The sequence below is a fragment of the Tamandua tetradactyla genome, chromosome 10 (genome assembly GCF_023851605.1).
Source record: "Tamandua tetradactyla isolate mTamTet1 chromosome 10, mTamTet1.pri, whole genome shotgun sequence".
NCBI lineage: Eukaryota > Metazoa > Chordata > Mammalia > Pilosa > Myrmecophagidae > Tamandua > Tamandua tetradactyla.
Genome location: NC_135336.1, coordinates 51,306,511 through 51,320,626, shown reverse-complemented (window position 1 = coordinate 51,320,626; position 14,116 = coordinate 51,306,511). Strand labels below are relative to the sequence as shown.

At 38.0% G+C, this 14,116-nt stretch overlaps 1 pseudogene; it reads left to right on the top strand.

Annotated features, from left to right (window-relative positions):
• Positions 1-6,691: 6,691 nt before the first annotated feature.
• The window catches only part of LOC143647664 (olfactory receptor 5H8-like), a 38,545-nt pseudogene continuing 31,120 nt past the window's right edge, over positions 6,692-14,116 (top strand).

Below are 14,116 nucleotides of genomic sequence, written 5' to 3'. Positions count from 1 at the left end.
AACTGTTTTCATGAATTGAAGAAATGGAAATAATTATAATTATTTCAGATCAAAAATGTGTAGGAAACAACAGATTCGTGTAAAGAAAAGGCATTCTAAGCATGTGTTAAATATATAAAGTCACTAATGAATGTGAAAAGGAAATTCTGTGTGGATGTGACATGGGCACAGTGTCAAGAGAAAAGAGTTTTGAGGAGTTTGGATTACAAAAACGGTTAAATGTCACATGTAGAATCTTGACATTTCTCTCTCCAGTAATAGACATTCGCTGAAAACTTTTAAGACACAAAGTAACAGTGTAAGAAATTTTTAAATGACTTATTTAGTAATATGGAAAATAGTTTATAGAGAGGGAAAACTGAAGTCAAGGATATTAGTTAAGAAGCTGTTACTATTTTCCAGATTACACATTAGATCACCTGGGAAAGCTCTTTGTGCCAACTAGATATTACAGTATATTACTGTAGAAATTGATTCAGTCGGTCAAGAATAAGGTCTAGGAATGTGCATTTTTTTAAAAAAAATGCTCCTCAGGTAATTGAAATTTATGTGTAGTATCGAGTCCATGTGTGATATGAGAGGAGTGTGAGGGGGAAGATGAAGAGATAAATTCAAAAGAACACATAATGTAGCATCACTTGAACCCAGTAACTTATTAGAAACAAAGGGATGATCAGTGAATGAAGGAGAAGCCACTTGGTGACTGGGTAGATGATCATTGAAAATTGAAATTGAGAACTCAGACGTAATGCCAAATTTATGGACAGAAACATCTTCTGAACATCCATGTGAGATATAATTTATATGTGAGTCTACTAGAGCTTAAAAGAAATAATGGGTTAAGAGTCATTGGAGTAGTTGAAGGGATGGTTAAGGATCCATGTGCAGAAAGAAAATAAGAAGGTGAGGAAAGAATCTTGCAGAAATGATATTAAATAGGGTCGTAGATATATGTTATGTATTATATATATATGTTATTATATGGCCAATATTTGTTCCCTTTTCCCACTGTATGACTCTTGGCTGGAATCAAAGGCTATCATCCACTCTAGAAGCCAAAAGAGCTAGAAAAGTGCTTTTCCATCATGGTTGCACCTACGGTGAAAATATTTGACCTAGCTTTGACCTATCAGTCTGACTCACGTTGGACTTACACTATAGGGAGGAAGACAAAGGTACAGGGACAAAAGAGATTTCTGGTAACAAAGGCAGCCAAGGCAGCATATCAATACTCCAGTAAGGGCATCCTACTTCCATGCCAGGTGTGTTGACAGTATGAGCTTTGGCATGTATAGTTCAGCAGTTGTGACTGTAGACCTCACTGAGCTAGAACTAAGGCATGATTTTGATTGTTGACTGGATGCCTTACTTCCTTCTGTTTCTATACATTTTTCCAGCTAATTTCTTCAACTTCCATAGTCTGGAGTCAATTTTTGTTTAATAGTTTAACCTCTACCTGGGTCAAAATTGGCAAGATGAGTAGACTTAATAAACTATTATCAAGTTTTGATATAATTTTTCTTGGAAAACCCAAAGAAGGGGAGAATAAATAACAGACAAGAGAGGAGCCAGTGTTACTGCAAAAAATTCTGAAGGAAGAAGTAAATGGCATTATGTGGAGAGGTAGTCCCTAACCCAAAGTTTGACTTAAATTTATTGTTCCCTAAATTTTATGTAATTATCTCCTACTTATTTTTTTTTGCATGGGCAGGCACCAGGAATCGAACCTGGGTCTCTGGCATGGCAGGTGAGCATGCTGCATGCTGAGCCACGGTTGGCCACCCTCCTATTTCACTTTATTACCTATCTTTGATGAAGTCTGTATTACTGCTTCCATTTACTCAGCACATTTTTTACCTTTCTTTTCAACAGCTACATGGTGGTATAATTGATATATTTTTAAATTGCATGTAGTTCTATAGTATACATATCTAATCTTTGATATATGAACAAATCTGCAAAAACAACCACCATAAGCAAAATGCTTAATGCATCACTCTATGTAAAAACTGTCTTATACCCCTTTGAAATTCCTCTCTACCAACCCCAACCACAGGCTAACCACTGATTTGTTTCCTATCACTACAAGTCAGTTGCCATTTTCTACATTTTTAAATATTGAAATCCTGGAGTATGTGTGTTCTTTCTGTTTTCATCTTTCACACAGCAAAATTATTTTTGCATGCATCCATGTTGGTTTATATATCAATTGTTCATTCCATTTTATGGATTGGTAAGAGATCATTCCATGTATTTATGACAGTTTGTTTATCCATTTACCAATTGATGGATTGATTTGTGTTTTTCCCAGTTTTGGATGTTACAGTTAGAGCTACTGGACACATATGTGCATGCATTTTGTGTGGTAGATGGTTTTATTTCTCAAGTGGAAATACTGAATTGGGGAATGGCTGTATTGTCTGGTGGGTGTGTATTAACTCTTTAGGAACCTGCCAGAATGTTTTCCAAAGTCATGTGATTAAATTATAGATATATGCCATGCCTTCAAATTCAAAATGTGTAAACCCTACCTCTCAAAAGAAGTAAATTAGAATTATCATTTACTCTAAAAAAGTTACCATAAGAGTCATTTAAATCCTCTTCAGTACTAACATTTCTCTTAATAGCAAAATTAATACAGTATTTTACATATGAACATTTGTGCATTTTATACATAAAATGAGGGTAAAATAGTACATGCTTTGTGAGGTTAAATAAGAATGTATTACATGTAGAGTTCTTAGAACAGATCCTGAACATTGTAAGAAACATTAGGTAATAGTTCGATGCCAACCAAGCATGTGGAAAGGAAGAATCCATGCCTGGCTTGTGTTACAAGCTCTAGTGTGCACAGGAATTGGGCTCTGTTTTGAGTTGCCTTGTGGCTGCATTTCATTAGGGATAAGAGAGGGGTCTGGGAATATATTATCAGGGATAGATTATTTTCCAGTTAAGGTTCATTTTGAAGCAGATGCCACTTTACTTTGCAGGTTTTATAGTCATCTTTGCATCTCAAGGTGGAAATATTTTTGTTTTTTAAAAAAAGCTTCCCTTGTCCTTTTTTTTCAAGCAAATTGCCCTAATTCATTTCTGCAAATATTCTTGTCATGATAAAATTCTGTGCTGTATTTGTTTTTTGTAGCAATGTAAGATTAAGAGAATGCTTATGTGATGGATTTTTTGGAGAGTCACACCCCTAGTTCACCCAACACAAAACTGAGAAGAAGGTCATTTGTTTTGATGTCCTCCTCCCACCACTTTTAGGACTACCTTCTCCTGTGTACCCTATGCCCCCAGTCTGTCCTGGCCTTTAAGAATCCTGATGCTTTGGTTATTAGCTGGCCATGGTCTTGGAGACTTAATGGTTTCCTTGATTTGTGCCATGTGCAGAGCCATGGGTCTGGATGCTGGTGATCTTGATCTTCGTATATTGGGTAGCTGCACATCAGGGCAAATCTATTGAGAAGAAGTCTTAAAGGCTGACTAGAAACTTGTCTCAGACTCATCCTCCTATAGTTTGTCGAAGATAGAGAACCATCTTAGAGACAGTAAAGTGGTGTAAGAAACAATTTAGTCAATGTGATCTGATGCACAGGACTACCTACATTAAGTAACATGAGAGAACCCAGGATGCAGTGAAAGTCTAGTTCAAAAGGAGTAGAAAGTGCATGCATACTCTTGTAAACCTGTAAATTATAAAATGGGGAATTCCTAAGTTCATTAGCGTATGAAAACCTAGTTTCACAGCACCACTCAAGCACAAATAAGACAGAGAGGACACTGCACATCACATTCACCTGAGGCTGATCTGGATAAGATGGCTAAGCTCCAAATGAAAACCACCAGCCAAAGCAGAGCCAATCTGCAAAGACTGTCAAAGGTCTTTTTTCCTTTGGTTTGTTTCCTTTGGTTATGTACTGGCACTCAAGAAAATCTCTGTCCTAGCACTACCTAGATAAAAATTTAGGTAACCAACATCTCAGGAAATAAATCTCAGTGTTAACATTAAAATATTTAAAAATACCATGTGAAAAAAGATTACAAGAGAAATAAAGAAACAGGAAATCATACCTCATCCAAAGAATTAAGGTAAAATCTAAGAACAATCAATGAAGAGGAACAGACTTTGGACATACCAGACAAAAGCTTTAAATAATGATCTTGAATATGCTTAAATAGATGAAAGAAAACATGACGATAGAACTCAAGGATGTGAGGAAAATAATGAATGAAAACGTGGAAATCTCTTTGAAATTCAGAAAAAGAACTAAACATAAATAGTGAAGTTGAAGGAAACAACTACTGAAATGAAAAATATTCTAGTGGATTTCAACAAAAGTTTGGAGCTGAAAGAAGTGGGAATCAGTGATCTCAAAGACAGAATAATTTAAATGAATTAGGTTGAATAACAGAAATAAAAATGAATAAAAAGGAGTAAACAGTACCTAAAGCACTTAGGAGCTACCAACCAAGAATAGCAATATTTGGAATTGAAGAAGAGAGAATGGGGCTTAAGGATTATTCATAAAAATATGACCAAAAATTTCCCAAATATAAAAAAAACATGAATATGCACATTCAAGATGCCCCATGAATGAAAAACAGGGTAAACGATAATCAAATGTGCAATGCAAACTGTAAGAGAAAAGCACTGAGTTGTATCTAAGGGAATGCCAATAAGATAAGCTGCTGATATCTTACCAGAAACCATGAAACCAGAAACCATGGAGGAAAAAAATGTAGTGGTAAAAAATAAAACAGGGAATGAAAATAACTGTCACTGAAAATCATTTTTATCTCAAAAGATTATCTTTCAACACTGGGAAAGAGATTAAGACATCCCAAGATAGACAAAAGCTGAGAGAGTTATATCAGCATTAGACCTGCCCTACAAGCAATACTAAAGGGAGTTCTTTCAAATGAAAAGAAAGGAAATTAAGGACTAGACAGGAGTGGCATAAAATTTTAAATATTTTAATAAGGATACCCATATGCATAATAACAAATATCAGTACTATTGTATTGCATTTTTAAAATGCAGCTCCAGATCTTACTTCTTACAGGTGGTAAAATGCAAATGCATGAAAAGTAATGATGATTGAATGGTTTGTGACATACAAGGTAGAAAAATATAATTTGTAACAAGTACAAAAATGGTGAAGGATGGAGAAATATAAGAAAAATGCAGTTTTAAGCTACTGAAGTTATGTTTGTATAAATCAAACCTGATTCCTAAATGTTAACTATCTGTTAACCAAAAAGAAAATATATGAAAAAACATATTCTGAAAGAAAGGAGTAGGTACTCAAAATGGTGTAATGTAAAAACTCAAATAAATATGAAACGAGGCATTCATCAACGAATTCAAGTTCAAAATGGTAGAACCCAAAAAAGGATAAAATAACAAAATTACACTAGAAACTCCTGCATTTTCAATAATTACTTTGATTTTAAGTGAATTAAAATCCCCAGAAAAAAGGGAGAGGTTGGCCAAAATGTATATGAAAGAAATACCTGACTAAATGCTTGTTAAATGCATATCACCTCAAATTCAAATCTACAGTAGGTTGAAAATAAAAGGATGGAAAAAATACACCATGCAAATAGTAACTGAAAGAGAAGTGGGGTAGCTATAGACTTAAAGTCAAAAAATGTTATGAGGGACCAAGGTCTTTATATACTGATAAATTTATCAATTCCACAGGAAGACATAACAATTATAAACATGAAATAGAAAAGCCCAAATATATGCAGCAGGTATTGACAGATGAGAAGAAATATATGGTTCAACATTAATAACTGGAGATTCAATGCACCACATGCAATAATGGATAAAATATCTAGAAAAGGACAATAAAGAAATAGAAAACTTGAACAATATCTTAAGCCATCTAGAACAGTTAATGTATAGAATACTTCCCTTAACAATAGCAGAATACAAATTTTTCCCTATTGCACATGGATCATTTTCTGAGAAAGACCATGTTTTGGATCAAAAAATTCATTGAAATTATACAACATATCTTCTCTGATCACAATGGAATGAAGCTAGAAATCACTGTGTGGTCATGGAAAACTAATAACTTAAGGAAATTAAAAAAGGTATTCTTTAAAAATATATGGGTTAAAAAGTCACAAGAGACTTCTGGAGAAGATGGCAGCTTAGTAAGTTGCGCGCGTCTTAGGTCCTCCTCCAGAACAACTACTAAATAACTAGAAACAGTACAGAACAGCTCCTGGAGCCACGACAGAGACCAGACACACAGTGTACCCCAGTCTGGAATGGCTGGACCAGCTATGAGATTCCGCTGCGGTGAGGTCCCTGAAGGGTGCACACTTCCCTGGGCTCTGGCAGCTGGCAGCTGGCCCCCCTCCCTCCTCCTTCCCAGTCCGGCTGAGAGACTCGGATTGGCGGTTCCAATAGCCACGGAGGCCGGCGACTGGAGCCCCTACCACGCACGTGGCTTCCCAGGCCAGCTGGAAGCCTCGGATTGGCGTTTCCCAGAGACGCGGCAGCTGGCAACCAGAGCCCCTCCCATGCACGTGGCTTCCCGAGCTGGCTGGGAGCCTCGGATTGGCAGTTCCCCAAGCTGCAGCGGCTGGTGACTGGAGCCTCTTCCACGCACGTGACTTCCCGGGTCGGCTGGGAGACTCGGAGCAGCGGTTCCCCAAGCCGCACGGCCAGCGACCGATGCCCCTCCCATGCACACGGCTTCCCAGACCAGGTGGGAACCTTGGATCAGCAGTTCCCCAAGCCACCGCGGCCAGTGACCGGAGCCCCTCCCACACATGCGGCTTCCCAGGTTGCCTGGGAGCCTCGGATTGGTGGGTCCCCCAAGCTGCAGTGGCGGCGGCCGGAGCCCATCCCACACTCACTGCTTCCCAGGCCAGCTGGGAGCCTCAGATCGGTGGTTCTCCAAGCCGCGGTGGCCGGCACCTCTCCCCCACATGTGAGTCTCCAACAGTAGTAGAGACTGAGTCCAACCTAACACCAATAGTGGCATTAATGAACAACTTCTGACTACTAAAAATAGGCCCTCAGCTCTGGCAAAACTGATCAAGGTGGAAGTCACCTATTGGGATAATGGGAAAAGAGGAAAGGGGGTGAAACCGAGCCTTCTGCGGCTGTTTCTGCGGAAGCTTGGTTGCCTCTGGGCTCAGCGCGGGGATTAGACAGGTTGCAACTGGCCCGAACGCAGAGCCGGGCTGCTTTCAGGGCTCTCTACCACCTGAACCTTCCCCGCGGGAGGGGTGAAATGCAACTCAGGTGGAATCCCTCTCTCAAGGAATTCAGATCCCAGAACTTCACAATTTGAAGTCATTAAAACCAACCTACAACCTTTACTCTGTCTCCACCACACACCCAGCTGCAAGAGTCTTACAAAGTTAAAAGAGCCACAACATCTTTTGCTGGTTGGACCGGCAGACAGACAAGCACCACATACTGGGCAGGTTAAGAAAAACAGAGTCCAGAGACTTCACAGGAAAGTCTTTCAACCTGCCGGGTCCCACACTCAGGGAAATCTGATTAAATGCCCAGATGCCAGCAAAAAATAACAAATCACACCAGGAAAACTGAAGATATGGCCCAGTCAAAGGAACAAACCAATAGCTCAAATGAGATACAGGAGCTGAGACAAATAATTCTGAATATATGAACAGAAATGGAAAACCTCTTCAAAAACCAAATCAATAAATTGAGAGAGGACATGAAGGAGGCATGGGATGAACAAAAAGAAGAAATAGAAAGTATGAAAAAACAAATCACAGAACGTATGGGAATTAAAGATACAGTAGAAGAGATGAAAAAAACAATGGAAATCTACAATGGTATATTTAAAGAGACAGAGGCTAGAATTAGTGAACTGGAGGATGGAACATCTGAAATCCAAAAAGAAACAGAAACTATAGGGAAAAGAATGGAAAAATTTGAGCAGGGGATCAGGAAATTGAATGACAATATGAAGCACACAAATATGCATGTTGTGGGTGTCCCAGAAGGAGAAGAGAAGGGAAAAGGAGGAGAAAAACTAATGGAAGAAATTATCACTGAAAATTTCCCAACTCTTATGAAAGACCTAAAATTACAGATCCAAGAAGTGCAGCGCACCCCAAAGAGAATAGATCTAAATAGATGTTCTCCAAGACATTTACTAGTTGGAGTGTCAGAGGTCAAAGAGAAAGAGAGGATCTTGAAAGCAGCAAGAGAAAAACAATGCATCACATACAAGGGAAACCCAATAAGACTATGTGTAGATTTCTCAGCAGAAACCATGGAAGCTAGAAGACAGTGGGATGATATATTTAAATTACTAAAAGAGAAAAACTGCCAACCAAGGCTTCTATATGTAGCAAAATTATCCTTCAAAAATGAGGGAGAAATTAAAACATTTTCAGGCAAAAAGTCACTGAGATAATTTGTGACCAAGAGACCAGCTCTGAAAGAAATACTAAAGGGAGCACCAGAGTCAGATACAAAAAGACAGAAGAGAGAGGTATGGAGAAGAGTGTAGAAAGAAGAAAATCAGATATGAAATATATAATACAAAAGGCAAAATGGTAGAGGAAAGTATTACCCAAACCGTAATAACACTAAATGTTAATGGAATGAATTCCCCAATCAAAAGACATAGACTGGCAGAATGGATTAAAAAACAGGATCCTCCTATATGCCGTCTACAGGAAACACATCTTAGACCCAAAGATAAACACAGGTTGAAAGTGAAAGATTGGGAAAAGATATTTCATGCAAATAACAACCAGAAAAGAGCAGGAGTAGCTATACTAATATCCAACTAATTAGACTTCAAATGTAAAACAGTTAAAAGAGACAAAGAAGGATACTATATACTAATAAAAGGAACAAGTAAAAAAGAAGACATAACAATCATGAATATTTATGCACTGAATCAGAATGCCCCAAAATACATGAGGAATACACTGCAATTACTGAAAAGGGAAATAGGCACATGTACCATAGTAGTTGGAGACTTCAATTCACCACTCTCATCAATGGACAGAACATCTAGACAGAGGATCAATAAAGAAACAGAGAATTTGAATATTACAATAAATGAGCTAGACTTAGCAGACATTTATAGGACATTACACCCCACAACAGCAGGATACACCTTTTTCTCAAGTGCTCATGGATCATTCTCAAATATAGACCATATGCTGGGTCACAAAAGGCACAGGATGGTCTCTGCTGGTCTTCTCTCCAGGCCCCTGGGTTCTGACAACTTTCCCCGGGGTGACTTCTTTCTGCATCTCCAAAGGCCTGGGCTGAGCTGCAAGTGCTGAGATGAGGAATGCCGAGCTGCTAGCAGTGCTATGTTGCAATCTCTCATTTAAGCACCAGCCAATTAAGTCAAAATCCACTCATTACAGCAGACATGCCTCCTAGCTGACTGCAGATGTAATTGGCAACAGATGAGGTTCACGTACCAAGGTTCATGTACCATTGGTTTATGTCCGCAGCAACAGGACTAGGTATGCTCACCTGGCCAAGTTGACAACTGAATCTAACTAACATAGACCATAAAACAGTTAGAGGAAAATGTAGGGAAATATCTTATGAATCTTACAATTGGAGGCAGTTTTATGGACCTTAAACCTAAAGCAAGAGCACTGAAGAAAGAAAGAAAGAAATGGGAGCTCCTCAAAATTAAACACTTTTGCGCATCAAAGAACTTCATCAAGAAAGTAGAAAGACAGCCTACACAATGGGAGACAATATTTGGAAACGACTTATCAGATAAAGGTCTAGTATCCAGAATTTATAAAGAGATTGTTCAACTCAACAACGAAAAGACAGCCAATCCAATTACAAAATGGGAAAAAGACTTGAACAGACGCCTCTTAGAAGAGGAAATACAAATGGCCAAAAGGCACATGAAGAGATGCTCAATGTCACTGGCCATTAGAGAAATGCAAATCAAAACCACAATGAGATATCATCTCACACCCACCAGAATGGCCATTATCAACAAAACAGAAAATGACAAGTGCTGGAGAGGATACGGAGAAAGAGGCACACTTATCCACTGTTGGTGGGAATGTCAAATGGTACAACCACTGTGGAAGGCAGTTTGGCGGTTCCTCAAAACGCTGAATATAGAATTGCCATATGACCCAGCAATACCATTGCTAGGTATCTACTCAGAGGACTTAAGGACAAAGATGCAAATGGACATTTGCACACCAATGTTTATAGCAGCATTATTTACAATTGCAAAGAGATGGAAACAGCCAAACTGTCCATCAACAGAGGAGTGGCTAAACAAACTGTGGTATATACATATGATGGAATATTATGCAGCTTTAAGACAGAATAAACTTATGAAGCATGTAATAACATGGATGGACCTAGAGAACGTTATGCTGAGTGAGACTAGTCAAAAACTAAAGGACAGATATTGTACATTCCCACTGATGTGAACCGACATTAGAGAATAAACTTGGAATATGTCATTGGTAACAGAGACCATCAGGAGTTAGAAATAGGGTAAGATAATGGGTAATTGGGGCTGAAGGGATACAGACTGTGCAACAGGACTGAATACAAAAACTCAAAAATGGACAGCACAATACTACCTAATTTTAATGTAATTATGTTAAAACACTGAATGAAGCTACATCTGAGCTATATTTTTTTTGTTTATTTTTTCTGTTTTTTAATATATTTTTTGTATTTTTTATTTTAATTTTTCTCTATATTATCATTTTATTTCTTTTTCTGTTGTCTTACTATGTCTTTTTCTAAATCGATGAAAATGTACTAAGAAATGATGATCATACATCTATGTGATGATATTAAGAATCACTGATTGCATATGTAGAATGGAATGATTTCTAAATGTTGTGTTAGTTAATTTTTTTTAATAAATAAAAAAATATATTAAAAAATTAAAAAAAAGTCACAAGAGTAATTAGAAAATATCTAGAGCCAAATGAAGTGAATACACAACATGCCAGAGCTTACGGAATGCAGTAAACGCAGTGCAGAGAAAGAAATTTATAGCAATACATGCTTACATTAGAATTCTGATACTTAACTTTGAAACTGGAGGACATAAAACAAGAGGAGCAAATTAAAACTAAAGAAAGAAACAGAAGAGAAAAAACAAAGATTAAAGTGTGGAAAAAAGGGCATAGAGAGCAAAAATAAATGAAAAAGAATTTTAAAATCTAAAACATGGTTTTTTGAAAGCATTAATAGATAACTCAAAAGGGAATAAATCAGTAATCATAAACATATTTATGAAGAAAAACCCAGGACAGATAGCTTCACAGGGGAACCTTACCAAACTTTCCAAGAAAAATGAGTACCAATCTTTCTCAAACTATCCCAAAACATTGAAGAGGAGGGAACATTAGTTAACAAATTCTTTTAGACCAACATCACCTTTAAACCAAAGCCAGGTAAGCATACCACAAGGAAAGAAAAGTAGAGAACAATATCCTTTATGTATATAAATGCAACAAGCCATCAACAGAATAAAAACGAAGAATTCAGCCTCACTTTGAAAATATATACATCACGATCAAGGGGGATTCATCAAGGTATACAAGGTTGGTTCAACACAACAAAATGAATTAAGGTAATATACCACATTCACAGAATAAAGGGAAAAACAATCATATCAATTTATGCAAAAAAGTCATTTGACAATATTGAGCACCCAATTCTTGAAAGAAACATTTAGAAAACTTGTAGCATAATGAAGCTTCCTGAACATGGTAAAGGGCATATATGAAAAAATCTACCATTAACAGCATATGGCATGAGAAAGAGAGAATGGTTTCCCTGAAAGATCAAGAACAAGACAAGGATGATCACTGATAACACTGCCGTTCAATAGTGTATTAGAAGTTCTAGACAGAGTGATTAGGGAACAGAAAGAAATAAAAGGCATCCAAATTGGAAGGGAAGTAGTGACACTTTCTATATTTGCACATGATATAATCCTACATACAGAAAATTCTGAAACTTTCAGAATAAAGCTGCTAGAAATAATAAACAAATTAAGTAAGGTGGCAGGATAGAAGATCAATAGGCAAAAATCAGATTTGTCTCTGTACACTAAAAAGGAACAATTTGAAGAAGAAATCAAGAAAAAAATTCCATTTACAAATTTGGGCACTCTGGCAACAGTTGGTCACTTTTTGCCTCCTGAGTGGCACCCCTGAACATTTGAACTTGTAAATCTGCATTATAAAATATGCACTTCACAGCACTTCATTGTTTCAATATTTATGTACAGCCCCAAAGTTTACCAAGTTGCTACTAATAAATTATAAAATACGGTGATTTCAATAATTTCTGACCATATCAGCTCACCTTTTAGAGTGCAAATGTTACCAAAAAAAGAGAGGGAAGATGGTAGAATAGGATAGGCAGACCTCATTCCTCTCCTTTGTAACAACTAGAGAAAAGGTAGACAATGACCAAGACAGTGGTTCCAGGGTACAGGTGACCAGAGAGGGACTTCTACATTAAATAGGGAGGGCCTAGATGAAAAGCAGAGAAATTATGACTGAAAGATCTGGGTGAATTTATGCAATCGTGACCACACCTGGCACAGGCTGCTACATGACAGCCAGATTGAGTGCTGAGGGGGTGGTGAATTCTCATTTCTGTTGCCAAATGGAGAGATCATCCCTCAGCCCCACAGCTGGGAGTTCCTTTGGGGGAGCACAGGAGCCAGTATAATCATTTTATCTACACAAAAGACATTAGCGTGGTACACCCATACCTGAAATGGCCACTGCAGATGCCTGGTTTTGAGGGAGACTTGGGTCTCTCACTTGGGATGAGGGGGCACACAGAGTAGAGGAATCTGATGATTGTCTGGTAAAGGAGACTCTCTGGGTCCCACTGCCTCTATCCTTTCTCCACAGAGGCCTGGAGCACTCATGCTGTGCACTGGTGGGCAGAAAGGTAGGGAGAAGGGAGGGAGCTACATTGCAGTGCAAAGAGTTCTTTCCCCACCCCAGAGGCCTGTTGATGCACACCAGCCTGGATCTTGCAGGCCAGTGAAAAGAAGGGCACTTGTGAGCTGGCTGAGGACAGAGTTGTATCTCCTGTTCCAATCTGAGATCATTCCACACAGGAGCCACAGAATCACCAGACCCATCATCCCTACATGCAGATTCTCCACCAAGTTGAACAAAGCTCACTCTCAAACCCTAGGACTGAGGGTTTCCAGAATTGACAGAGACCTGCAGCACTGACTGGATTGTTGCCTGATAAGGTCCCCATCAGTGGGCTGCATGGTCAGGAAGAGCTAGGCTTATGGGGAGGAGGTGGCTTAAGACTATCATCTGCTGAGAAGACAGAGAAAGTGTACTGTGGTGAATTGATTTTCTGCTCAGCCTTTAACATTCACAATTTAACAATTAACATTATTAAATGCATCTCACCTTAAATTCAGACCTACACTAGGTTGAAAATGAAAGGATGAAAAAAATATACCATGCAAATAGTAACCAAATGAGAAGTGGGGGAGCTATAGACATTAAGTCAAAAAAGATTATGAGGGACCAAGGTCATTATACACTGATAAATTTATCAATTGCACAGGAAGACATAAAATTATAAACATGAAATAGAAAAGCCCAAATATATGCAGCAGATATTGACAGATGAGAAGAAATATATGGTACAACATTAATAACTGGAGATTTCAAGTCACCACGTGCAATACTGGATAAACTATCTAGAAAGGACAATAAAGAAATAGAAAATCTTCAACAATATCTTAAGCCATCTAGAACAGTTAATATATAGAATACTTCCTTTAACAATAGCACCTCCATGTGAAGACCTGCTCTAGTTTGGCTTGCAATTACTGAAAAACCAAGTGTCAAAGTAGACCTTCAATGCAAACTCAAGCAACCACAAAATCTTAGGCAACTGGGGGAGTCAACTATCAAAATAACTTTATCAAGATACTCAAATACTATGAAACCAATAGAAAATCACAAAGCACATGAAGATTCAAGGAGCATCAATCGCCAAGCCAATTGGCCAAATTAAAAAGCAGGAAAACACACAGAATTTTGAACAACTAATCAAAGATGTTCATACAAATCTCATAAGTAACTTCTCTGT